The sequence below is a fragment of the Triturus cristatus genome, chromosome 4_1 (assembly GCF_964204655.1).
Source record: "Triturus cristatus chromosome 4_1, aTriCri1.1, whole genome shotgun sequence".
NCBI classification, from domain to species: domain Eukaryota; kingdom Metazoa; phylum Chordata; class Amphibia; order Caudata; family Salamandridae; genus Triturus; species Triturus cristatus.
The window spans coordinates 270,041,207-270,066,527 of NC_140585.1; the positions used below are offsets into that span (position 1 = coordinate 270,041,207).

At 41.4% G+C, this 25,321-nt stretch overlaps 1 protein-coding gene and 1 long non-coding RNA gene across 2 annotated transcripts in view; one reads left to right on the forward strand and one right to left on the reverse strand.

The window, feature by feature from the left end:
• The window catches only part of LOC146854247 (V-type proton ATPase 116 kDa subunit a 4-like), a 2,520,670-nt gene that overhangs the window by 1,691,696 nt on the left and 803,653 nt on the right, over positions 1 to 25,321 (forward strand). The gene's annotated exons all lie outside the window — the stretch shown is intronic.
• Positions 419 to 25,321, reverse strand: part of LOC146854248 (uncharacterized) — a 101,807-nt gene continuing 76,904 nt past the window's right edge. Inside the window, exons 3-5 of the long non-coding RNA XR_014981181.1 lie at positions 1,346 to 1,482; positions 1,041 to 1,148; positions 419 to 507 (exon numbers count right to left, since the gene is read on the reverse strand). This is a non-coding gene — a long non-coding RNA (uncharacterized LOC146854248). The remainder of the gene's footprint in view (positions 508 to 1,040; positions 1,149 to 1,345; positions 1,483 to 25,321) is intronic.

The window sequence follows — 25,321 nt, forward strand, 5'->3', positions numbered from 1 at the left end:
GGCTACACTCCCTGTGGTAACAAGCATGTCCGACAGAATATGCCTCTACGCGAAGCTACATCAATACCGTGAAAAAATGGAACAACTTTTCGACTGCCTGCCTCTATCTATTATCGGAGCCTAAACCCGACATCCATTTTGAAACCATATCTATTCTTTAAAAAATGGATTTACAATGGAACCTTCTATTTTGCCAGCACCTGAAATTAATGTCACCCTTTGGTATCTTTCCCACAGAAATATGCTATTACACATAGGTCAAGGGGATGTGTGCATTCTGAATAGCACCCATTGTAACAATGCTGGTTCCCTAGAGAACAAGATTAGACAAATCTAACATAAGCTAAGATGCACCACAAATTCATAAACAGTGTCACTTTGTTTATATTCAAATTAATATAAGAGGACAAGGTAATCCTTGATTTCAGTTTCTTTATTCCAAATTCATTGGACAATGCAAAGCGATACAGCCGACGCGTTTCGTCCTAACACAGGACTTCTTCAGGGCTGTTTAGAAAAAATACATAGATACAATACAATTACACACATATCATACATTTTAAAAGAATATCCTACAGTGGATATTGGTCTGACAAATTCAAGCTTACATACTGACAGACATATTTACATAAATACTATTCAATAGAAAGTGGTCATTTAAAAAGTCTATTCAAACATAACGAAAAATGTCACGTTATATCTCATTTTCATATTTACTCAATATCCCCCTCTTTAAGAACACAGCTCAACAAATTTGCAATACATATATAAGGCAATTTCTATTTGAGATTATCTTATATATGTATGTGGAGACACTTGATAAGGAAAAAGAGGAAAGGGAGAGGTGAAAATCAGTGGACACAGAGATAGGATAATCTGGAAAATCTGGAGAATCATACTGCCATTCACTAGGTTTACTCGGATTGAATCATGAATATTCTGCATGTATTCGCAAAAAAATCCTATGAATAAGGTATGTGTATATAGATAACGTTGGTCAGAACTGGGTATGCTCCATAATGAGTATTTACTGTACCTACCAAGAATAGGCAGGTGAGTTGCTTCAAACTTGATTGGATTGTGACTATCCAATATAGGCTGGGAATCTTCCGTCCAGAATTGTTTAATTTACGAACCATATGTTTAATCTGCAATATGAGATAGATAGTCTATTTATTTTTATTGGAACAGATTTATACACTAAGTTGAGTCTAATAAAAAGTCTTAGGGCACAACCTCCATAGTAAAATATTGTTTCTATATAGTCTAATGGGATCTATTAAGTAGGGCATTTAGATTCTGCACTGTAAGATATAAACCCAAGTACGGTCCATGTGATACATACCTGCATATGAGAAAAGGAGGTTCAAAACATATTCGTAGAAATGTCAATTTCGGGGATTGTTTCTCCTTGTCTGTATACTGAGTTAGACTGAAGAGTCGTGGTCCACTCACAAATATGGAGGGAGCCCTTGTACCGATCTAAGGGAAGCGAAGTAAGCATAGTCAGGTATGAGCATATGGAGTGATTTGGGTCCTGACCCTACTCTAAAAATTGCACAAATAAAAAAAGATTTCTTTATATCTAAGAATCAGGGACAGGGTCAAATCCATCCAACATTCCCCCATTTTAACGTATATATATTAATAATGCACCTCTTCCTATTACCAAAGGAACTAGGAAGACGCTACAGTAAAGGTCAAATAAAATCCCTATATATGTTCAATTGCATTCTGGGCTCGGTTGGGCATGTGCGCCCTAGTTACTTTGTACATCTCTCAAGTTTTCAGTGCATTCCCATTCTATCTATTATCGGAGCCAGCTAAAACATGACATTTATTTACACATATACAATCTGCGTGCAACCATCTTTTTATTGAAAAACTTGCCCAATCGACTGGGGAATGGATCTATGCCTTGCCAACATCCCAGCAAACGCACCCGATATCCAGCAGGTAATGGAGTATCTTGAAAACCATGAACTTGATTGTTCGGGCAGTGGAGCAATGGTGGATGCAGCGCAAAAAGGTATCCCGGCGGAATGGGATTTCTGCGCAGCCGCGAAAGATCTACTGCAACGTGCGACGTTTGACAACATTCGAGGAACATTACTGTCCCTTTGAGGATATGAGTTGGATCGCTTCACTTTTCTCACACGATGGCAACACTCGCCTCTTGGAACATTACGCATCTCAAGATTGATTTTTTCCAACTTTTTTGACTTTTTCCTATTACATTTTTTAATACACTTCAATTGAACTATTTTCATATAATAACTTTCTAAGTATGCTTAGGCATTTGAACTCTGTTTTCATTATTGGCCCTTACCTCTCCACACTAACCAGGGATGGATCATGTATGGCCTATGCAAATAAGCAATTTACTTGCTAAATTAGCCTAAACCCGACATCCATTTTGAAACCATATCTATTCTTTGTACACACGTCTCTCTGCCTGCCTCTTATCCACAAAGCCCTTTCACACAAATTAGCTCATCCTCAGCCTCTGCTCACGAACTGGCGATCAAGATAAAAAAAACACGGCATTGTTTAGGAACTGGTTGGCACAGTGTGGTAATCGTATCCCCACCTTTATTTTCATTCTACAATTTACAGTCATTCATGTCTAATAGGTATTGTTTATGTCACATGGAACTGTAACATGTAATGTGGAATTGACTGATGCAGAAGCTTAGCTTTGAATACAGCAGAAGCGGTTGGAGTTTGCCTCAGCTGGATGCCTTAGCTCTTGCACCAGTGGTTCCATTTATGGCACTTACATAAAGACACTTTTTATATAACTTGCAGACTCCATCGCTTTATACCACACAGCCACTTTCTTAAACACACCTGATTTCACCATTTGTCTTCTGTGGCATTGCAACATTCTGCATTATATTCTTCACGATTATTTATTTATTCCTGCTTGCTAAAGCACTCCATTCGAGTCTTCAGACCGGTAGGGGTGAGTAGTTTGCTTCCCACTCCTGCTATAGTCTAAACCCATACTAACACCACTTGCACAGCTATGCTACAGCGGCCAGTATGCTACAGCTCCAGGAGCACATCAGTTTACAGCAATCAGCTCATAGTTTGATCCCCGAGTGTACTGGCACCTCACCTCACCTCAGCACCATCTCACTCTGGTCAAAACAGCACTTTCGCACTGCTAGGGGTGAATACTTCACTTCACACACCCTGTATAGCACACCCTAACCACCCCACAGACCTCCTACCCTCCTCTTTCCTACCCTTTTTGCCCTTTTTCCCCCCTTATTCACTTCAACGGAATCACAAAATGGCGGCCAACACTTCCTAGTTGCAACCGCTCGCAGTGCTCACAACCAATAAGCAGCAAGCTCGTGCTCGTAACGCCTCAGCCAATCAGATGGCAGAATTCCCAAATATTGATATCTGTAAATTTCGATACCTCTCAAAAACTACTGACCAGATTTACACCAAATAAACAAAAGCGTGCTTTCTAAACCAAGACCCTTCTCCCTGCCAAATCTGGGGTAATTCCGTTCGATCAGTAGCCTTGTCTAAAGTTTCCTATGGAAATTAACATGGAGAAAACACGTTTTGGGGCACCCCTTTTTTCTCGGATCCCCCTGACGGATCACCCCCAAACTTCCCACATAGGAGCTGATATGAACAAAGAATTAGTTTGGAATATTTCATGAAGATTCATCAAACGACACCAAAGTTATAAGCAAAACAAAAAATGCTCTTCCTATGGAAACTTGGTCCTAACTATAACTACCTACTGGCGACCACCATATACATATATATATATGGGTGCAGGCTTAAGTGACAAACGTGCGAACTCCAAATTTTATCCACAATTGCCACCAGGCAACAAAATAGATTTATTTCAAGAGGCAGTAATTCAAGACCTTTATAGGATGAAACAATCTAATCTTAAAGATAACCTGACAAAAGCAGAAAGGGAAGCCCTAAAAAATCTAGCAATGGACAAAAACATTGAAATTAAGATCGCAGACAAAGGTGGCAATGTGGTGATTTGGAGTAAAGAAGCATGTATCACCGAGGCACATAGACAACTGGAAGATACAACATATTATGAATCATTACAAATGAATCCCACAACATCAATAAAGAGAGAGATTGATTCTAAATTACAGGAATGGACTGCAAAAAAACTTATTGATGAGGAGGAAAGAAAATATTTATTGGTAGATCATCCAATGATGTCTACAATATATTTTCTCCCTAAATTACATAAATGTGCTGAAAACCCACCAGGACGACCAATTTTATCCGCAAGAGCCTCATTACTTGAACCATTAGCCAATTACATTGATTACTTTTTGAAACCATTTGTAGAGAGACTCGATTCTTACATCAAAGATACTAGCCACATGTTGAAAAAATTGCAGAAAATAGAGTGGAAGGAGACATATCAATTGATAACAATGGGTGTCATATCATTGTATACAACTATAGAAAACAATCAAGGTTTGGCAGCAAATAATTATTTTCTGAGAGAAAGGAGCATTCATTTGAAAGATCATAATACAATGCTCACAGAAATGATGCAATTCTGCTTAACAAAGAACATTTTTCTTTTTGGAAAAGAGATTTTTTGCCAGAAAAACGGTACTGCTATGGGTTTTTCTTTCAGCCCAAATTACGCATGTCTACTAATGGGCTGGTGGGATCAAGAAATAGCATGGAACTTAAAACACAAAAAATTCACACAAAAAATTGTACGTTGGTCAAGGTTCATAGACTATTTATTAATTGTTTGGAACGGTACACAAGTGGAGTTCCAGGAATACTTTAATATCTTGAATGTAAGTGTAAGCACTCTAAAATTCACCTTTGAACTGAGTAACCTGAGGGTCGTATTCCTGGATACAGAAATATACATCAAAGATGGTCAAATTCAAACAACACTCCACCAAAAAAGTACAGCCACCAACGCAACTCTACAAGCAAACAGTTTCTATCAACCCTCATTGATAGCAAGCATACCGTTTGGTGAATTCCTTCGAATTAGGAGGATTTGCAGTGAAAATTCAGAATGGCTAAAACATAGCAGGATCACAAAAGGAAGATTTCAAAGCAGAAAATACAACACCAGCACAGTGAACAAATGCTGGAAGCGAGCTAACATCAAATCAAGAGAAGACTGCCTAACATCCAAAGAGAAAAGAAAGAAAACAATGATACAGAAAAAATAAGATTACAGATTATTCTCAAGACTCTAAAGCAATTACTACAATTCTTCGAAAAAATTGGAAAATCTTACAATTGGATAATTCCATCAGCAAAATAGTGGGGAATCACCCCATTGTAACCTACCGCAGGGTTAGAAATCTAAAAGACTGCTTGATACACAGCCATTTTAAAGGTAAAGAACAGAAAGAATCGTGGCTGCAAACGAAAGGTTTCGTAAAATGTTTTAATTGTAAAGTCTGTAAAATTGCAAAACCAATGACAGAGTTGATGATGGCTAATCAAAAAATATGGAGGATTCAAGAACTTATCGCATGCAAAAGCAAGTACACAATCTATGTGATAGAATTCCCGTGCACTTTGAAATATGTTGGTAGTACCACATGTGAATTGAAAAAAAGAATCTTGGAACATACTCGAGCCACAACCAACAAGGACAGGAGCAACGCAGTGGCAAAGCACATGGAGATAAGTCACAAAAGTGACTGGACGAGCCTCAAATTTTATGGGATTGAAACAGTACCATATAATGTGAGAGGAGGAAACAGGGAGAAAATCCTCCGACAGAAAGAGTTACGACACATCATCAACATGAGAAGTATGATGCCTTTTGGTCTGAATCAATCGGAGGAGTTATATGTACATTTATAAATAATCTGCCAGAAAAAAGAAGCACATATGTATAAAATCAACAATAAATGCAATAATAATTTAACATAAACTTGAAATTGAGATAACTTGGACAATAAAGATCAGTTGAATAAATCAACCAGGACAATAACCAATACTAATTAATTGAAAAAGTGAATCTCAAACAAGTGAATGTCAAGGATGGTAAAAGAATTTGAAGATCAATCTAAAAAATTATTTAAAAAGATATTGTTCTCTTTTTTTATAAATTGTTTCGTTTTATAAAATCACAAATGTATAAAATATACAATCCTCCTGACAAAGACTAAACATTAGAATCATCAAAGAACTAGATGTGTAATATTTTCGAGTTTCAGTTTTCCACGTTTTCACAAACTAACTTGTTGTCACTACAAGTCCCAAGAGGCTATGGGACACACAAACACACATGGGTGAAGGAAATGATGTAATCACGTTTTTAAAAAAAAAAATGTTAAAAACTCCATTTTGAGCGTTAAATGTATACCGTGAACAAGGCATTTGCAATGCCGAAACGCGTAGGAATACATAGTCTGTAATGCCAAAGAAATTACCAGCTGCTTGATGAAAAAGGAAAATAAATAGCTTAAATGCAACCTGTGATGAGTGCGGCCCGTTTTTCTTGGGAAACCAGGATATTTTGAGAAATTAAGTAGCGGTTGGGTTTCCACCGCAGGAGCAACACACAGCTTTTTGAGCTCCACACAAGCTGATTAAAGAAACCAGCTGGAGGAAAATATATATATATATATATATATATATATATATATATATATATATATATATATATATATATATATATATATATATATATATATATATTATCTACTGGCGGCCGCCAGTAGATAGTTATAGTTAGGACCGTGTTTCCATAGGAAATCCGCAACATTCTATTTGGAATAACTTTGGCGCCGATTGACGAATCCTCGCTAAATTCTCAAAATAGGTGGGGCGCTCCGCTCCGCTCCTTCCCTGAAAGTCTCGGGAGGATTCGTCAAGCGGGGGCTGAGAAAAAGGAGGGGTCCCAAAACGCGTTTTCCCCATGCATTTTTCCATAGGACCTTTAGTCCGAGCTACAGCCCGAACGGCTGAACAGAATTACTTGAAATTTGGCAGAGAGGTAGCCCTCAGGTCAGGGATGTGCCTTTTGAAGGTCTCGTGTAAATCTGTTCAGTATTTCCTGAGAAAATAGCATTTAAATCAATATATATATATATATAGGCGCGCTCCGAGCGCGTACCGTAAGCTTACCGTACGCGCACGCCGCCGTGCACGAGCGCGATTCTGATTGGTTGTTAGATCTTAGTAAACATTCGAATCGGTCGAAACCAGGAAGTGTCGGCCGCCATTTTGTCTCTCGCAGTCTGAGGGGGTGAAAAACAAAGGTGGAGAACGTGAAAAGGGGGCAGGGTGGACAGTTCCTGACCCCCTAGCCTTTGTCAGGGGGTCCCAGAAGGACCCCTAAGGGCAAAAATTAATTGTAATTTTTTTAACGAAAAATCGCCGAATGCGCGTAGCGTACGCGCACGGCGTAAACGGAAAAATTCCGCGAACTTCGCGTAACGATTCCGCGACTACGCGTACCGTGCGCGCACGGAAAAAAAAATATTTAAAAAAAATACATAACTTAGCATTTAAAAAACCGTACAAATTCACTGAAAAAAACATAGGTTTCACACATGTTATAGTTAGTAGGACATTTCACTCGTGAAAAACCAATGAAATTCCCCCGTTATAGTTAGTGCAGGCAACTATAACTCACACGACCGCAATCCTCTGCTGATGACGTCAGATATTACATCACTGATGACATATGTGTTTTTCTGAAAAAAAAATATTTGTAATATATGTATAGCTAAAAATTAATGGAAGAAGACATGGGTAAATACGTGTCTAAATACAGTGATGTAATATCTGACGTCATCAGCAGAGGATTGCGGTCGCGTGAGTTACAGTTGCCTGCACTAACTATAACGGGGGAATTTCATTGGTTTTTCACGAAAAGCCAGTAAAGCCCAGGCCAACTTGTAATGCGGGTGCCTCTGAAACGCGCCACTGGCCGGCGCGTGCAACATCACCAAAACCTCCTCCAACAGAAAGAGCAAAGGCCACGATGGGAAAGACTGAGGGAACACCTTTATTCAAAATAGCTGCGGCGAATGCATTTCGGCCTAGTCGGCCTTCATCAGCGCCCAAAGTGTTCAAGAGGCATTACAAACATCGCTTTAAAATGAGTCCCGCCTCATGATGATTGGTCATGGTTCGCTCCACCCCCAGCGTGTTCGCTCACCCAAAGCAGGTCACCAAGTGCTCGTGAACTGCAAATCCCAGAGTTCAGTTCGCTCCAGGTAGGTAATGCGGGGGCGTTTGATCATACCTTGTGGTTATGCGAATTTTGGCAGGACAGTCCATGATGTCTGAAGCCATCACCCTGTGTGATTGCTTGAATTCTGGTGCCTCCTCAGGTCCCCACACCGCATCAACCCCCAGGCTCGGAAATCCTTTCGGCGAGGGCAGAAATGGCAATTCATCCCGCCCGAGGTGAAGTAGGTTACTTCAACACCGCCCCATCTCCTTCCGAACATAGAGGTGTGCCTGGGACCATCCGATACCTCGGAAAATACACAGTCTCTGCCGTAGCAAAAGCCAGTAAAGCCCAGGCCAACTTGTAATGCGGGTGCCTCTGAAACGCGCCACTGGCCGGCGCGTGCAACATCACCAAAACCTCCTCCAACAGAAAGAGCAGAGGCCACGATGGGAAAGACTGAGGGAACACCTTTAATCAAAATAGCTGTGGCGAATGCATTTCGGCCTAGTCGGCCTTCATCAGCGCCCAAAGTGTTCAAGAGGCATTACAAACATCGCTTTAAAATGAGTCCCGCCTCATGATGATTGGTCATGGTTCGCTCCACCCCCAGCGTGTTCGCTCACCCAAAGCAGGTCACCAAGTGCTCGTGAACTGCAAATCCCAGAGTTCAGTTCGCTCCAGGTAGGTAATGCGGGGGCGTTTGATCATACCTTGTGGTTATGCGAATTTTGGCAGGACAGTCCATGATGTCTGAAACCATCCCCCTGTGTGATTGCTTGAACAATGTATCCCAACCCGTAAACACAGGATACAGACGAACTCCACAGCAAAATGTGCCAGCCAAGGTTTATTTGAGAACATCCAGAGTGACTGTCAACGTGTTTAAACTGTTCACAGCAGCTTTGATCACGACAGTAGGCGCCATTATTTCCAAAACATATATAGTGATGTAAGTGAGTAATAGACATAAACAAAAGACGCAATGGACATAGAAAACATATCCAATTAGAAAAGTGTACATACATAGGCATGATTATAGTTACAGGACCTTCTGTATTTTCAGGTTTGATTCATGAAATTGTAAATGCCCCCATATCAGAATAATAGAGCAATTCTCAAACTATACATTTAGGTAACCTAAATTACTCACAATAAGATATGTTGTCCTAATAAAACCTATATGCTAACCCTTTCTGAGGTAGTGCTATATTACATATTCTATATGCGCAGTGCTACCCGTAATTCAATTACTACATTTTTTAAACCACAGTTGGTACGTAACCTCAATATCATCATATTCAGCCATGGTTGTGGTCTGGCTTTTCTTTCGAAGTCACTTTTGACTAGATAGTCTCTCATAGCCTTTGATTTCCTATAGGTGATCATAGGGCTTTTAGGAATTAGAGAACCTATGTTAGAATCTTCTCTCAGGAGATGCCACTGTTGTGACGTGATTCGACGTACCTTTTGATGTTCCTGATTATATTTTGTTATGAATCTAGGTGTGTTAGTGGTGTTCATTCTTTTTATGCTAGTTTTAGTAGGATCAAACAATGCTTTCTCCCTGTTTATGCATCTAGTTCTTTTGCAGGCTGTGTCTAGGATTCTATCAGAGTATCCTCTTTGCTTGATCCTTTTTAGCATTTCACTTTCTGTAGTGGCATAGAATTCTTGGCTGCTGCAAATTCCCTTTGCTATATACAATTCCCCAAAGGGAATGCTTCTGATGAGTGGTGTAGGGTGGGAGCTATTGGCGTGGAGTATTGTGTTAACTGCAGTGGGTTTTCTGAACACCGTTGTTTCTATTATTATTGGCAGTGAATTTCCGATTGAGATTGTTCATATTGAGCTCCCTCACAAACTGTTTGGCCTCCCTCTCTGTGCCCTGCCACAGCACAAAGAGGTCATCAATATACCTTAGCCATAGAACTGTGTGTTGCTCCCATTGTTCCATCCCTTTGCCACAAAGGACCTGCTCCTCCCACCAGCGCATGTAAAGGTTCGCATAGCTGGGGGCGAAGCAGGTGCCCATAGCAGTCCCCCTCTGCTGTTGATACAATTGCTTATCAAAGATAAAAATATTATTAGTGAGGCACAATTTTATCATTTCCAGAAGCATGCTGTTGTGCAAGGCAATTCCCATGGTCTCATATGAAGAAAGTGCTGTACATTCCATTGGCTATCTGTGTGATGGATGCTAGTATACAGGGTAGAAACGTCTAATGTTATTAGTCTCATATCACTTTCCCATTTTACATCATAGATGTGTTTGAGGAAATCAAAGATATCTCTGATAAAAGAGGGCAGCAAACTAACAATAGGTTTCAAAAACAAATCAATATATTTTGAGGTGTTTTCAAAGATGCTGTCCTCGGCTGCTATTATTGGTCTCCCGGGTGTTTTAGAGCTATCTTTATGGACTTTCGGAATCATATAGAATGTAGGTATCACAGGGTGGTCTTTCCTCAAAACACGATACTCAAGTATCCCACATCTTTCCAGAATTGTAAGCGTTCATGAAAGTTCTCGTTGATTGACATATATTGTTCCATAGTAATAGAGATGTAGCAGTTCTTATCATTTGATTGAGACAAAGCTTCTTTTTCATAGAGGTCTCGATCCCAGAGGCCCACGTTACCTCCTTTGTCTGTAGGTGTCACTATCACTTCATCCATTTGTTTGAGTTTCCTCACGGTTTCAAAACAAATCTTTATCTCTCCAATTGAATGTATTGAGATTCCTTTTGGCTTTCATGTCTCACAGTTCCTTTGTCATGATGTCCGAAAATATATCTATATTGTCTTCTGGTATATTTGGGATGAATCTGGATCTTAGTCTGAATGGAGTAATGCCTGCTTCTTTAATCAATCCATCATTTATTCCTTCGGTTGTATCAGTTGCCTCCTCCAAATTTGACCCCCCTTCCTCTTGTAGGGTCAAAAGATTCTCTAAAATTTCCTCCTCTGACATATCGTTGTCTGTCTGTTGTACATCCATGTCCGCCACTTCAGGAATATTAGGTCTGCTTGATCACATTCGTAACATATGCATTTTAGTCAGTTTAAGTTTTCTCGTGAACTTGTAGAGATCAAGTCTGGTGCTAGGGTAATCAAAATTGTTACTATGACAATAGGACAGTCCCAATTCTAGTGTCCTCAAGTCTTTGTCAGTTATGTTGGCAGTGCTGAGGTTGACAATAGTAGTGTTGTTATTTGTCACTTGCCTGCTTTCTTCTTCTGCATATGTGTGACTCTCTCTGTCAAGTCTCCTTGCGTTCCTTCGTCGGTCTTCGTCACCGCTCCTGTGTTTGCGCCGCCTCTTCCTCTTCCCCGACCTCTCCCCGTCTTAAACTCTTTGCGCCTGTCCTCCTGTAAAAAACGTAGTTCGTCTGATGTTGAGAATGTTGCTTCTGCTCCTTCTTTCCTGGTTTGATCCTCTGTTTCAATCTCAGAACCAATATCTGAACTGATTTCACTTTCAAATATCTCTTAGTGCGTTTTGTTGGTATCTTGCTTTTGTTGGCACGTATACTCTCGCAGCACTTGGCAAATATATATATCTGCCCTCTTTGGAAATCTAGTCGGTCTCTTAGGAATTTGGTTGCTTTCCTCTCTTTAATAGATAATTCATAATTTCGCAACTGTTCTTTAAGTTCTCCTTTAAATTTCGTAATTCTGCCTTGATTACTGGCTTGCTCTAGTTGGGCACTGAGTTCTTTGATTCTTTCTATTACATCTGCCCGCTCAATCTCATCATATTCGATTAGCATATAAATCATCCCCATTGAGCATTGCGTATTGTGATCTGCCCATTCTTTGAGGAAGTCTGGGTGTGGGTTCCAGTAGGTGGGCATAATCATAATTCGCAGTCTCCTCGGTACATGGCCCACTTGGACTTCTTGCTTGAGAGACGCGCTTTCCCACTAGCGCAAGATTTCTCTCTTTCAGTTTTTCAGTTTTTCTTGCGGATTAAGATTCTTTCCAAGGTTAATTCCAGTGTTGCCCTTGATTATCTGCTCTGTAATGCCTTTTTTAAATATCTGTAGGGCTTCCTGCTACCTTGCGGCACATTCTTCCTCACTCATAGTGCGCTGTTCCAATGCCGACTTATACTTTGTCTAGCGCTAGTCTTTAAGTTAACTTAACACCCACTGGTGTATACTGCCCGCGCTAGCCCCGGCTCCTGCTGCCGCTCACTAACTATGCCGCCTCTTACCCAGCAAAGGAGATTCCCAATCTCCAGCGTCCTCTGACTCCTAAGTCGGGAGGTTCCAATTCCCGTTCTTCAAGCCAAAGCCTTCGAGCACACGGGGGCACATCTGCCTCGTAACTGCAGCAAAACGAAAACGCAGCTTGCAGGCGTGCTTCCCAAACGCCGGTGGTTCAGTCCTTGGGCGGCTTGCCGTCTCGCCACGTAACGTGCAACAATGTATCCCAACCCATAAACACAGGATACAGACGAACTCCACAGCAAAATGTTTCAGCAAAGGTTTTTTTGAGAGTGTGCCGAGTGACTGTCTACGCGTTTCAACTTCTCACAGCAGCCTTGATCACGACAGTAGGCATCATTATTTCCAAAAGATATTTAGTGATGTAAGTTAGTAATAGACATATTAGACATAAACAAAAGATGCAATGGACATAGAAAACATATAAAAAAAACAAGATTCTATGACTACACTCAAATCTCATGCGTCATATATACATAAATGCCGAAAGAACTTTTTGGAGAAATATACATATATATCGATATATATGTATATTTTATACACACAAAAGTTAAATGGCTTGGTTCAGTTTAGGTGATGACTCTATGACGCATTGTGGGATGGTTCACCTGTTTTTCCTCCTCCATTTGTTATTATGTATTGCTTACTCGTCTGATTCAATCATGTGAATCTATAAAATATACAATACTGGAGAAACAAAAAGTCACTTACCTGTACACTGTGGTTCTCCAGTATTGATATATTTTATAGATTCACAAGTGGCCCTCCATCCTCCCCTTACATGGGCACCTTTCCATACCCCTTTTATTTTACTAACTACACTTGTGCTTAAAATCTGAGTTATGGTGGCCCTGCAGAGGATGGATACTCAGGGGTCTGTGATGTCATTGACTGGAGTTTGGATGTTTTTAATGAGGCTAACTGGTTATTAAATACTAATGATTCTCAAGAGAGATTGTCCTTTTAGCTTTTATACAGCTTTTTTACTGTTACCGTGGGACTCCACGATGGGGAAGATTCAAGCATGTGAATCCATAAAAGATATCAATACTGGAGAACCACAGTATACAGGTAAGTAATTTGTTTTTTGTAAACACTTACACAGGTGTTTAAGATTGAAGGCAATGGGCATCTGGCCCAAGCCGGTGATTCCACCCAAACTGCAGAGATTCTGGCCCGGGTGCGGAGATTTCGCCATGAGTCTGGAGATTTCAGCCCGACTGCGGACATAAAGATACGACTCGTAAATGTAAGTGTACAACAAAAGTCGTAAAGTTAGACTTTTGTCTCAGATTACCTTTGTGGCACACCTTTAGGAGTGTTCAAAATACCTCACCCAAGAGGTAGTCCTTTAAAGTTGGCAGTCTTGACCACCCAAGGGTTGCCCTTCTCCAGAAGGGGTGATCTTCACTGTCTTTTATTTCAGGCAACGAGGTTTGAGGTTGTACCAAAGATAGGCCTGGGCAAAAATTTCGTTCCGTTCGCGGAAATTGCGATAATTTGACATTTTTGCGTTCCGCGGAGAGCGCGAAAATGTCAAAAATTCCGGTTTCCGCAGCTTGGCGATAATTTGTTTCTTGCTCGCGCTGTAAAATGATACATTCTCGCGCGCGATCGCCTTACCTGAATCCCTGCGTTCGCCGACAAGTTTTCTTGATCCGGTCGCGTTCTCCATGAGATGTTGTATTGTTTTTAGCCATTTGCGCTGTCTCGCGACAGTTCGCGCCCGCAGTGACGTCATGCGTCGCGCGATCACGTCTTTCTTCTCGCGATCATGCACCGCGAGAACAACTCAAAACAAGATGGCCGCGCCCGCAAGCAACCACATGGGTAAGTTGGCGACCCGCAACCATGCAGAAAATCTCGCGAACATGCCGGAAAAAAACTTCCGCATCTTCGCGATATTTCTGCTTGTTTGCGATAATTTTAAACATTCTCGCGATAATTTGCGAAGGTTAATTCCGCAAATTCCGCCCACCCCTAACCAAAGAGTGCCTCTCGCTGCAGTAATGTCTTTTGTTATGTTTCAAGGGATACCTCCAGTGGTTCCCTTGTTGTCTGGAGTGTGAGAAAGGATTTTACCAGTGTTTAGTGATACTGGCTAGTCCTCAATCAGTTTTCACTGCCAAATAATTTTTGTTTGGGAAAACGTTCAGTTTCTTCACTCCTAAAGTGTCCAAGCATATGAACATCATAAGGCGAAGGAATGGGAGCACATCAGATGTGACTGGCGTGGATCCAGTTTCTCTGGCTGTCACACCGAACAGCAGTCTGGGTGGCTAGGAAGACCTGCACAGGACTCCCTTACAGCGTGGTTAAAGTCCAGAAGTTATTTGGAAGTTCTTGGTCAGGGCCCATTCCCCGGGCCAGATATTGTGTCCCAGCCCTTGCATAGGCTGGATCAGGGATGCCTTGCCCTGTTGGTGGATAGCAGAAAGACTCTCTGTTAATTCCTTACAGTAGTCAACAATATAGAATATTCAATTTCTGACAGTTTCTTAGGTCTGGGCGCACCCCAAATGCTGGCAGGGCGATTCATTACTACTTCATAAGGTGGCAGCTTAGTGCACGAATATACAACTATTCCCATGGACATATGTGCAACTGGCAATGCATCTACCCAAGTCAGTTTTGACTCTGCACATACTTTAGAGAGCTTATTCTGGAGAGTGGAATCACAGCAATTCACTAAACCTGCTGCTTATGGATACAGAATGCCATTTTTGTCTGATCCCAAGGGCCGGACACACTAAAGTCATGGTGTTATTGACAAAATAGATGCCATTGTCACTCCAAATTGTGTGCTCCATTGCAAATCAAGGAAATAACTGATTAACCAGGGCCTTAGCAGTGCTCAGGGCCATGTTATTCTTGAGTGGACATGCTTCCACGCATTTGTTAATCATGCAGATTAAACTAGGACATATCAAAACTAATTGCAAGGTGAAAAGCTCAATGAAATCCATTTGCAGACATTCAAAAGGCAACTCGGGAGGTCTGAAATGACCCTTTGGGACAACTGTACCCTTTCTGCTATTACACTGGCCACACATGACACATGACTTACAAAGGGCAGTAGCCCCTTTTCAAGTTTTATAGTTTTTCCAGACTGGGTGAAGAGCATTCGCTATGCCATCTATATTTATGTGAGCCAGACCATTGGCTATTGTGACAATAGCAAAGACATAACAATTAGGCAAAGCCATTGCCTTTTGTCCAATGCATCTATCCAACATCCATCTTCTACTGTATATTTCAAATCCCACAGTTTCTTTTCCTGTTCTGTGCCTTCACTTTATCTACTTTTTACAGCATCAATGGCATTGTCAAACATCTCACGATCTGAAATCCAATGTGCTGAGACTAGGGATCTGTTAGGCAGTGTGTTTAGCAATCTCATCTGCAAAAGCATTTCATTTTCCAATATAATCAATCATTTTACAGTGTGAAGTGCCAAAGCAGTCAATAAACACACAATTACCATTCCATGCTGGATTTTAGTGCCTTGTGACGTCAGAAAACCGCTTTCAGCCCATAGGCATCCTAAGTTATGTGCGACTCCAAATTCATACTGGCTATCTATATAGATAATAACCATAAGGCAGCGCTCAATTCACATACTCTAGTCAGGGCTACTATTTCGCCTGCTTGAGCAGAAGTTTGTGAAATTCAACAACTTTCAACAACTGTCTTCAGTGTAGTAATCGCATAGGCTGCAGTAGATGTTCCGTCAGGCAATTTAAAGCATGAGCCATCTACAAATAATTCTGCATCCCTAGAGGACATCGTAACATCAGTCAATCAGGGATCCCCCCTGAGCCCCACCCTCTTCATCATCTACATGTCCCCGCTTACAGCCATCGTCAGAAGCCACGGACTCAACATCGTCTCCAATGCTGATGGCGCCCAACTGATTTGCTCCCTCACAGACGAACCTATAGTTCCCAAGAGCAGCTTCCATGATGGGATGAAGGCAGTCACCACCTGCATGAAGGACATCTGCCTCAAGCTTAACTCAGACAAGACTGAAGTTCTCATCCTGGGCTCCTCCTCCTCCAACTCTTGGTGGCCCACAGCACACCGAATTCTCACGACTCCCACGGACCATGCACGAAACCTGTGCATCATCCTGGAATCCTCGCTCTCAATCAACCGCAAAATCAATGTCCTCTCGACCTCCTGCTTGTACACGCTCCACCTTCTCAATAAGATTTGCAAGTGGATCCCCACAGAGTCCAGGAAAACGGTCACCTATGTACTCGTCAGCAGCAGACTTGACTACGGCAACGCACTCTATGCTGTCACCACTCAGAAACTAAAAACAAAAACTGCTGACCATCCAGAATGCCTCAGCCAGACTCATCCTAAACATCCCACACCACAACCACATCCCTGGCCACCTGAGAAACCTTCACTGGCTACCTGTTAACAAGAGAATCACCTTCAAGCTTCTCACGCATGCCTACAAAGCCCTCCACAACGCCAGATCTGAATACCTCAACAACCTCCTCTGCTTCTTCACTCCCACCCGACACCTCCACTCCGCCCAACTGTCCCTGGCCACCATCTCAAGGATCTGCAAGACCTAGGCTGGAGGAAGATCCTTCTTCTACCTCACTGCGTAGACCTGGAATTCCTTGCATCTGCACCTCAGGCAATCACCATTGCTGCCACAATTCAGAAAGGACCTCAAGACCTGGCTCTTTAACTGAATTGCATACCCAGTAGCCCCCAACACCCAGTGCCTTGAGACCCTCACGGGTGAGTAGTCGTGCTTTATAAGACTGTGATTGATTAATTGATTAAAGCCCATTATTCATTTGGTTTCCTCATCTGTCATTAGTATACAATCATGCAAGACAGTAAAGTGGTCGGCAGGAAGGGCCATCAAGATAGCAGGATTGAGGGTATTACATCTCTGGACGACAATGTTAGAGGCAAGGAGTGTAAGCTCATAATGAGATAGTCAGGCATTGGTCAGGTGTTAGATCTGTGTTTTATTCTGTAGAATATCCACAGTATGGGGAACAAAAATAGTCAATAAATGACCCAACACAATACTTCAAGCTTGTTTTACAGAGAGGGCAGCAGCCACAACCCCTCTAAGGCATTTAGGCAATCATTTGGCTACTGTATGTACTGTGGCAGAAAAACTAGGCACAATGTCTATTTTTATCTCCCTGTCATCGAGTTAGTACTGAAAGAGCGCAGCCTTGTTGTTCATGGACAAACGGAGCAAAGGGCTTAGAATAGTCTGGAGTATTTAGAGCAGGAGAGCTGAAAAGCACATTCTGAAGAGCATCAAAACTAGCTTGGTGAGTGTCATTCCATGAGAGGGGAACTGGAGTATCTTTAGTAGTGAGAGAAAGCAGTGCTTTAGCGAGAATGTAAAAATGTAGTACCCATTGTTAACAGAAAGAGGTCAGGCCAAGAAAACCCCATACCTCCTGCTGAGTAGCAGGAACAGCAATGGACACTATAGTAGCAATGTGCTGAGGGTTCAGTTTCCTCCCCCCTTTTGACAAGAGGTGACCTAAGTAGGAAACCTCTTGGTGACAAAACTGTAATTTGGGAAGGGATACTTTGTGACCTTTGTCTGCAAGAAAATTTAGGAGAGACATGGTGTCATACACACAATCTTCTCTAGTATCAGAGGCAATCAAAAAGCCGCCAAAATATTTCAATGGGACAGTACCAGAGGAGAATCAAAATGCATCAAATTGATTTTTAAAACCTGACTGTAAATGCTTGGGCTTTCTGTGTACCCCTGAGAAGCATGACAGAAAGTAAAGGGTCTACCACCAATATTGAAACTGAACACGATTTGGCTATCAGGGTGTACTGGCACACTGAAACATACATTCTTAAAGTCCAGCACTGAAAAGAATTGTGCAGTTGGAGGAATCATAGTAAATATAAAATTCATATTGTGGACAACAGGAAATTGTGGAACTACTGTCTTATTAATGGCATGCAAGACAAAACACCACAGTGAGTTTTCAGAAGCATCAGTTCTTTTTAAAATTGGAAGAATAAGAATATTGCAAGGGCTCCCTGAAATGTTACGCACAATACCCTTAGCTAATAATTCTGAAGCAACTTCTTGCAGTCCTGAAAGACTGAGGGATATGAGGCAATTTGGCATTTGCTTGAGCATAATAGTCATACAATCAATTTGCATGTACCCTACATTATTTTTACCAACTGCCCATATGGTGGAATTGACAGAAGAAAGTTCTGTAGGGATAGAAAACTCTCCATAGTTCAATGTTACAAAACATTTGACAAGTGAGGCAGCAGAGCAAGTGAGGTAGACACCGTCAGTGGAACAATAAATATTAGCGCCTTAGTAAATCCATGCCCAACAAATTCAAAGCATACTTATTAGTTAGTACGAAGGTAGAAGAGCATTTTAGAGGGCCACTAGCAAATTGCAAAGGCTCGGAAAAGGGGTTAGAAATTGAGGTGCTTGATCCGCCCACAGAAATATTAATTTCCCCCGAGAGAGGTACCAGAGGTATAAGATCATGTGATATAGAAGTTTTGCACACCTTGTGTTCAATATAAAACAAGCATGTTTTCCCTCAACACATGCCTCTGCATAGAGACCTTGAGGATCCCCTGAAATAGGAATATTGGCATGCTCTCTCGAGGGCAGCCCTATTCTATATGGGAAGAGTCATAATCATCATCTTCGTAATACTCTCTTGAAGAGTAATTCAATGTAGGTCTGTTGGTGTAGTATTGGGGTTTGTCAAAATAATTTTCTCGGGACACTGGAACATTATTTTGATGTAGTGATGGAGCAGAGCATCCTCTGTCTCGGCCACGGTACTGGAACCTAACCCTACCCCTTGGTATTTGTGGGTGCTCATGAATCCAGTGGTCTAGTGCATGACTATAATGCCATCTGCCTTCTTAAACATCTTGAGGCCGACAGGCAGAAGGGGCAGAAACTCTTGCAGAGCTACCACTGAAGGCTTCTGTAGGAAGTTGGCTCTGTATATACAATACTAAAATGAGGTATAATGTGCACAGAGTCCAGTGGAACCCCAATGTTGTGTGTCGATTTAGATACCGTATATAGGTTTCCCGATTTATGTCCTTATATAGGCACAATTCGCATTGCCCATATTTAGGCATAGAAATCCTACCCTTATTTAAGCATTATTCATGCTAGCCAAATACAGGCATGGCCACCTACATCCGTTCATCTACGTCACAACAAGTTCTTGGAAAACCAGACTCTTAAGACTTTGGAACTTCCCCTTTCTTGGATATTGATTTCTCCAAGAACTCATTTATTATGCATGAACATCTATTCCTTAGGGGTTCATTCATGACGTTCTTCTGCCCGACTTTTACATCAATACTGGCATTCCTAAACACCTTCAAGGTATAAATATACCTTCACTTACCATGAAAATTCACGGTTCGGCTGCCTACTTGCACAACGCGTCTCGCCACAGCAAGTTCGGAAGGAAGTCAAGTCCCCGCCTGACGCACTGACCAGACGCTGTCATCCTCCTCGCAGAGAATCCATCTCCAGTGTTTCTGACTCCCCTTGCGGGGTGTTAGAGATCGAGACTCGGAAAGAAATTCCAACCTCACTCATTCTAAGGTATGGAGCGGACTAGAACCTAGAGGGACTTTTGGCAAATCTTGGCAACTATAGCTAAAACTAGACTATAGACAAACAGCACCTACTTCTTACCCCATACTACACTTAGGTTAGGTACACTGGGGTAGAACTAGCTAGAAGCATCAGATGAGTATTAACATTTTAGCCTGTGTCATTTATGTATGTATTTTTATGAATATCTGTCATAGCTACAAACCATGCTATTGCAGTATTATTTTATCTTACTGCTAACGCTATATATATTATACTTCGCAGTCTGTCTTACGATTGTAGCAGTTCATATCTCTTGCACGAGAAATAAGACTGTTCAATAAACCCTTTTTATTGAAACGCCCGTCTATCTATTTCTGTGTAACTCTGTAGAAACGAAGCATTCACGATTGACTGAGTGAAACTGTTATCTATTGTTTCCACGATTCAGAGATTGTTCCAATTCTAAGGGAAACAAAGTTGTCATGTTTATGCGGTTGACAGAAACTAATCCCTTCTTGTTTATTCGAGAAGTTTTCTAATGACCTCTGAGTTAGATGGCACACACAAGTAATTAGGTTTAATGTGCTCGATAGAGACATACTGACCTCAGTCCTATGTCAAAACTATAGTGTGTAATATTCCAATGCGCAGAGCCTATCAGGGATATAGGAACTATATTACATGGCGCCCAACGGTTTGGAAAGGCACTAATTTAACGCGAGATACTGAAGTAACTCAGTCTTGCTTTTCTCAGAAACCCCCACTCATAATACTCCATAAGACGTCTGGAGTGGGTAGGGATAATATCTGCCATAGCTGAGTAGGACAAAAATCCTATGTATTAGCTGTTTGGTTTGTTCAACGTTGAAGGATACAGTGTTCCAAAATATTGTGCACCTTCTTTGTTCCCTTGAAACTTGCTCTGCAATTTTCATTAAACAAATGTCCCTAAATGTGGATAATAACACCAGAACCGGTGGAGCTGTACCCGACGATTTCGCAGGAGCTTTTGATTATACAGGTTTTAATGAAACAGATGAAAATGCGAAAATCATTGCTCCAAATTTAAGGAGAACCATCACTCTAAAACTTATAAAAGATGGCCAAACACCAAGAGGTGGTAGAGCAGTTTTTGTGATAGAGGCACATGAATCTCACCAGACAGAGGTATGCTACTCATGGATAGTATTCTCAGAATCAAATCCAGTAACTAAAATGTTTCACTTCTACAAAGAAGATGAACCACCTGAGGAATATATTCCTTTCGAGGATATTGAAATTCCACTCACATACCAGGAGCATGATCTCTGGTTTAAAGGCGTCCTAAAACATTACAATCACATTACCAGGCTCGGTCCACTAGGTAGACCAGGAGCGACATGGCCGATTTTAGCCGGCTACACACCTCATCCAGACATTGAAGCAATGTCAGACATAGCATTACTTAATCAGATACAAAATGTAATTGAATTACACAGTTAAACCACAACTGTCTGAAAGTCCTGAAAAGGCCTTTACTAAAAACAATCCTACCTCTTCAAAAAAGAAATGGGAAAATAACAAACAACATTCAAAAGAGAAAGATTCTCAATCCCGAGGTAGGTCTCCTCAAAAGGAGCCCTCTGAAAGGAGGTATGACCTCAGGAATAGGGATAATTTGAGAAAACCTGACAGGTATCAAGATACTGATACACACTCCTCTCGTACCTTTCAGATATGGTTACAGACATCCGAAAGAAGAGGACGGTCAGATCGAAAAGAAGAACGCGTGAAGTCCAAAGACGATCAACACGTTCCGAAAAACAAACCAAAACCTCAATTCTCCAAGAAGAAAGTAGCAGGTCTGAAGATCAGACATGCCGAGGATTCTGAAAACACAACTCAAGAACGGAGAATGGGCTCAGACAATGCTGGACAGCGCAGCAGAAGTATCAATAGCTTGCTAGAACCTGAAGGGACCTCGAGACAGTGGACCTGAATGAAGACATTCGAGTTGAAACTGCAGACACCAGGGTTAGTTCTCCACAAAGGTTATATGAAATAACACTCCGGATGGAGGGAGACATACCAAGCAAAGTGAAAGCACTCTTTTGGGTTATGATATACTTCTAGCCGAACGGGACTGGCCACCAGAATTTGTCAAAGAGTGCCCACATGGCGAAGACATCATTATGCCAGCCTTCTCTAACCATGTTCCAGTACATTTAAAATATACTTATGCCAGGAAATGGGCAATGGCCCACGCCCCAGCATTATACAAAAATCATGTAGGATGGGATGAGGACTCATCTCACCATAAGATCCAGTTAAAAAAATCAACCAACTGCACAAAGGCAGTATCCAATTAAGCAAGAAGCTAAAAAACAGGTCAGGGAGATCTTAGATCAACTCGAATACCAAGGGGTGATTGAAACATGCTCCTCATCAATGAACAATCCTTTGTTTCCTGTTTCCAAACCAGACAATACATATCGTCTAGTTTTGGATTACAGACACCTAAACTCTTATTGTAAAACATGTTCAGTGCAAGACAGCATTAATGAATAACATTGTGCGTAAAAAATATAAAACCACATTAGATATTTCTAACGGTTTCTTTTGTCAAAACATAGCACTTGAAAGTAGGTATTTGACAGTTTTCTTAATAATGGGGACACAGCGTCAATTCTGTCGTCTCCCTCAGGGATTCAAGAATAGTCCAGGGTTATTCTCAGCAAGGGTAACAGAGTTACAACAAATTTATGATGACAAGGCATTGTCATATATCGATGATATCTATCTGACAGACGATGACCTGAACAGGCACTTGAACAGGGTGAATACCATTATACTGGGCTTTACCTCTAAAGGTTATAAATTCAATTTTAAAAAAAATCGAGAATTGCCCATCTCAACGTCCTTTTCCTAGGATATGAACTATCAAGTGAAGGCAAAAGCCTGGCAGACAAATTTTTTGAAAAGTGTGCGCTGCTCCAACCTCCAAAAACAATGAAAAACTTACAGTCGATTCTAGGTTTCCTAAATTTTGGAAGAACATACATTCTAAACTACGCAGAAGGTGTTAAACCTCTCTACGAATTAATCAAACCTGATTTTAAAATCACACATTAGACACAGGAACAGACAGATATCCTGCGTTCACTTCAAGCTGACATATTAGCAACAAAACACTTACAAACACGCGTAAACGTACGCAACTTAGTGATCCGAATCATTCCGGGTCAATGTGAATTCACCTACTTAACTTTTAACGAAGGTGAAAAAGTACCAATTGCATCCAAATCACATTTGTATACGCAAGCAAAAATGAAATTCACATCGACAGAAAAAAGTCTGAGAGCAGTTCAAACCGCTGTAGCAAAAGAAAGAGCCCTAGCTCAGGGGAAACGCATTATGATCGTAACCCCTGTACCAGCCTTAGAGGCAGTTACAAAAGCGAGTATTCCGAATGCAAACGTTTTACATCCAAGATACAATGGGTTATTTCTCTTGCTGCAACTGATGTTGAATATGTTTTTGATCCTTATTTAAAAACACAAGCATTCCTGCAATACGAACACGAATTTCCTCTGCCTACTGAAATTCTCCCTCTTGACCAGTACAAATGTATAATTTATACTGACGGATCTGCACAACTCGCAACGGGGGGGGGGGGGTAAGCAAGCTTAAAGTGCAGCATGCGCAATCGTTACTGGTCGGATGCTCAATGGCAAATTTAGACCAATGGTCACAAAAACGCAATCTCTAGGGGATTGTACAGCTCAGCGAGCTGAACTACAAGCATTTAAAATGGCACTTGAAAATACGCATCGCGAATTCCCCACACTCATAGTGTGCAATTCTTTTTATTGTGTTCAATCATACAATCAATTTTTACAGAATTGGCTTCAAAATGGTTTCAAAGATGCAAAAGGTGGCACAATTAAGCATAAAATGCTTTGGGAACAAGTAGTTCAGTTTCGAAACGGAATACAAAACACCCATGTGATACACACGCTGAGTCATGAACGTGATGGCCGTTCACGTTGAAGGGAATTCATTGGCTGATGAAGCCGGGAAAGGGGCTGTGCAAACGGCTTCCGTAGCTGCAATCACTCGTTCAAAAATGAAAATAGACAGTGAAATAATACTGGCTGTCAATGCTTCAAGCAAAGGCAGTGGTTTAGCATTACCTAAAAGGTTTCCACTCAAATACTCATATATAATTGATGCGAACAATGTTCCCTTTGCTTGAATCCCTGGAGTGGGGGATAGGGTAATACCAAACATGGAACATAGATTAGGACTAATCCTAGCAGCACATGAAGGGATCGCCTCGGCCCATGCAGGTGTTTCCACCACAGTATCGTTATTAAAACAGAGATACTGGTGGCCAGGCATTAGGAAACAGACCAGGAATTATGTTTTGGACTGCGAAATATGCCAGAAGATGAAAGTCTCTACTGTGAAAAGTCCTGTGCAGACGCCCCAGTTAATTTCGTATAGACTGTTAGCATGTGTTTACCTGGACCACTGCGGTCCCTTACAAAGGGATGGTAACTATAAATATATCATGGTCGCCGTGGATTCGTGTTCAAGGTTCCTTTGAAGGTGGCCTCAGCGCTCAGCTGACTCTCGAACTGTTATAAAAGATTTGCGAGACTTTATCAGCACATACGCAATTGGCACACTACATTCTGACCAGGGTCCTGCGTTTAGCTCTCAAGCTTACAAAGAAGCCATGGCCAGTTTGGGCGTAGAATTGCGGTATTCTACTCCATTCCATCCTGAGGGAAATTCTGTTGTGTAAAGAAATAACCGGGACATAAAACAGTCTATAACAGATAGGGTATTAGGTTTGGGTAATGGGTGGGTCAAACATCTTTATTGGGTCAAACGCTCATTAAACAATTTGCCAAGAAGATCTCTAGGGGGTGTCACTCCATATGAAGTCCTATTTGGAACGAGAATGTTGATTCCGGACCTTGACATGAAAGGCACAGTGGTGGAAAATAAAAGGTTTGATATCAAAGATTGTTTGGCTGTTTTACAGGACTTAAATGAACTAAGATCGAAACAAAGCAATGTGTTTCTGGAGCCAACCACCACCGGGGAAAAACCAACCCTGCCAGCAAGGCCTGTCTGGATCCCAAATCTTGGTGATCTAGTCAGAGAAAAGATCGCGGACAAGAAGGAATTTGGGCCTTCTTACAGACAACCAGTACCTGTCCTAGCAAACCACGGATCGAGAACAGTACTACTGCCGCCCCTAGCTGGTAAAAAGGAGAAAAGATTTGTGTCCATCGACCTGATCAAACCA